Source organism: Chlorocebus sabaeus, chromosome 17 (genome assembly GCF_047675955.1).
Source record: "Chlorocebus sabaeus isolate Y175 chromosome 17, mChlSab1.0.hap1, whole genome shotgun sequence".
Lineage (NCBI taxonomy): Eukaryota > Metazoa > Chordata > Mammalia > Primates > Cercopithecidae > Chlorocebus > Chlorocebus sabaeus.
Genome location: NC_132920.1, coordinates 16,201,268 through 16,204,740, shown reverse-complemented (window position 1 = coordinate 16,204,740; position 3,473 = coordinate 16,201,268). Strand labels below are relative to the sequence as shown.

Genomic DNA, 3,473 nt, shown 5'->3' with positions numbered 1-3,473 from the left:
ATGGTCTCTCACCAAAAATTACTTTAAGTGATAGATCAGGTGACAAGTCAATTAGGTATTCCTCTACTTTTGTTAAAAGCAAATTGGAAATTGTCTGAATTGCAAAAGGTTTATTATCCAGATATTCAATTATTCAAATTGTGTGTATCAAAGTGCATTGTGCTGCATATAAAAACTTCTCAGCTTGTCATTCGGTCATATTGAGAAGTTTTTATACCCAGCACAATGCACTTTGATAGGATTTGGAATGTGGGAGAAGGAAGGCTTTTCTTGGTAAAAAGGGAAGCCTTGGCCTCAGGCATGTTCTCAGGGGACTCATAGACATTGAGGACCTGGTAACCGATGCCCCTAAATAATCAGGGCCTGTTTATTTCTTCCACCAGGGGAAGGTGTACCCCACTTTGGAGACTGAGGGCACAGTCAGTATATGGTAGAATTAGGGTTCTAGAGTTATAAAGATGGCAGTTTGAATCTTAAATTCTGACATATATTGCCAGTGTGATGCTGTTCAATTAATATAATCTTGCTAAATCTAGTTCCCTCTTCCATAATATAAGGATAATAAGTATATCTGTCACTGAGTGTTGTTGTGAGGATTAAATAAAAATAAGCAGATAAAGGTGAAAAGCAAAGGGCCTGGAACATAGTAAGCAAGTGGTGGTTAATTTTATGTAATGGCTTGGCTGCGTAAGGGATGCTCAGATAGCTGGTAGAACATTGTTTCTGGCTGTGTCTGTGAGGGTGTTTCTGGAAGAGATTAGCATTTGAATCAGTGGACTGAATAAAGAAGTTCTGCCCTCCCCAATGTGGATAGCACCATCCAATCCTTTGAAGACCTGGATAAAACATAAAGGAGGAGGAAGGGTGAATTCCATCTTTGTTCTTGAGCCAGGACCTCCATCCTCTCCTGCCCTTGGACACTGGAGCTTCTGATTCAGATCTTTGGACTCTAGGGTCTACACCAGCAATCTTCCTGGTGTTCTCAGGCTTTTGGACTAGGACTGAATCAGACCATCAGCTTTCCTGGGTCCCCAGCTTGTAGACCACATATTATGGGAATTATCTGGCTCCATAATCCTGTGATCCAATTCCCATAGCCAGTTCCCAGTTCTCCTCTTACATATCCATATTGGTTCTATTCCACATATTCTACTGGTTCTATTTTTTCTGGAAAGCTTAAGCACCCAAAACAAGTTTTCTTGTTCTCTCCCTCTCTCGTTCTTTCTCTTTCTCTCTGCTACATATCAGGCCTTCTTTGAAGCATTTTATATGGATTATTTTATATAGTCTCCCAGCAACTCTGTGAAGCATGGATTGTATTACTCCCCTTTTAAGAATGAAGAAATCGAAGCCCCGAGAAGGCTAAGTAACAAAGTTAATAGGTGGTAGAAGATGCATTCAAGACCAGACAGCCTGACCCCAGGGCCTGCACTCCTAGTCTTGACCCTTCACAGTAGGTGGCACGAGAAAGTCCAATTCTGTTCCAGTGTTTTGACCACATACTTGTTGGCCAGTTCTCTAATGAAAGCAAAACCTCCAGAAATAGGAATATTCATGAACTTTCTTCTAAGTTCATTCCACCAGTCTTCGTTCTCCTGAAGGTTTACTGCCCAGCAGCTCCTGAAAAAAAAGGCTCATTCATCCAGACCCTACAAATCTAGTTTTACAAAGCTAGCTGGGGATATTATTATCATGATATAAGATTGTTTGCCATATTTTCAGGATGTCAGACAATTTTTCTCCCGCTTTGCATGCTGGCAAAGTACAGACTTGCCCTGACCCTATCCTGAACAGCCTTGTCCTCTCCAGGCTTTAAGTGCTCAAAGAAATGGTCTAACTCAGCCTCATCACCTCCTGCTGAGGTCTTTAAGGTTGAATTTCCTTATTGGGCATTACTGAAATGTTTGGTTAAATCAGTCCTGTGTTAGGACCCTGAGGCACTGGGTGGGACTCAGCAGCTTGTTACAATGTTTATTTTAATTAGATTCTAGCAATTGCAGCCTGTGCAGTGTAGATGTCCTAGGGCTGCCATTGTCTGCCATTCAGGGAACTTGGAAATGGAGCTCTTTTCTGAGATCCTGTGGGCATTAGGGAGAGGTGAAGAGGGGATGGAGTTATGTTTGAAAGTATGAGGAGTCAGTGGAAAAGCTAGGTTCTTGACTACGCCTGATTGGTCAATGACATGGCCACAGTTTGGTAACTGGCTGTGCAGGTCTGGATTCTGGGTAGCAACAGTCCTGTACATCTGGCAACACTATGGTGTGTCTCTGTGGCAGCTTATTTTGAGCGTCACGGCTATTACCCAGAGTCAGGAGTAATGTCTTTCATTCTGAGACATCTAAACCCCCAACCACAGGCATGTTTTCTTCCAGGGCAGAGGGCAAATGCAATTACATCTGTGACCAATTTGCACAGCTGGGAGCTCAGCCTCCTGACAGAAACATTTATTTGAGATTCAAGTCTCTGGGGAGCTGGGTCACCAGACAGGAAGTAAGGTCCAGCAAGCATGTGTTGTCTACTATGTGAATGCTTGTTAGGTTGGGCCAGGAGAACAAAACAAAACAACACAAATTGTCAACTTAAGCTTTTAGAAGCAAAAAATCAGCCTTCTCTGTCTACAAACCAGGTTTCTCAGGGCATAGAGGAAAATAAGAATATCCAAATAACACGGTTGCCACTGACCCCAGTACAAACATAGCACACACATGGGACATGGAACTCATGGAAGAGGCAGATGCCTGGGAGTCAAAGCCCTGGTTTCCAGTTGTGGTTCTACCACTGTGAACTGTGGCATCCTGGGCAAGTCACTTTGCTCAGGCTTTTTTTTTTTTTTTCCCCCCCCAGAATTTTTATGTCATTCTTGCTCAGGGGCCATGCTAATCTTCTCTGTATCATTCCAATTTTAGTATATGTGCTGCTGAAGCAAGCACTTTTTTTTTCTTTTCTTTTCTTTTCTTTTTTTTTTGAGATGGGGTCTCACTCTGTCACCCAGGTTGGAGCGCAGTGATGCGATCACAGCTCGCTGCAACTTTGACCTCCTGGGCTCAAGCTATCCTTCCATCAGCCTCCCCAGTAGCTGGAACTACAGGCCTTTTCCGGAGCTGGAAGATAAAGAAAAACACCACAAAAGCATTGAATAGACAAATCTAGAGCCCAGCCTAATGACTCTATTTAGTATTTATCCATAGGACAATGTCTCTGGATTTTATTTATTTATTTTGTCTCCCAATGGCTTTATTGAGACATAATTCACATACCATACAATTCACCAATGTAGAATGTACAAGTCAGTGGTTTTTAATATGTTCATAGAGTTGTGCAGCCATCATCACAACCAATTTTAAAACATTTTTATAACCCCAAAAAGAAACCTGCCACACTCCTTATTTCTTAGCTATCACCTCTCAAAGCCTCCCCTGATTCCTTCCAGCCTTAGGCAACCTATGATCTACTCTCTGTTTCTATAGATTTGC

The 3,473-nt window shown here is 42.3% G+C and overlaps 1 non-coding gene across 1 annotated transcript; it reads right to left on the bottom strand.

Moving 5' to 3' along the window:
• Positions 1 to 2,822: 2,822 nt before the first annotated feature.
• Positions 2,823 to 2,930, bottom strand: LOC119626911 (U6 spliceosomal RNA). Its single transcript, XR_005243089.1, has one exon. It is a non-coding gene; the product is annotated as a U6 spliceosomal RNA (small nuclear RNA).
• Between the last annotated feature and the right edge of the window lie 543 nt (positions 2,931 to 3,473).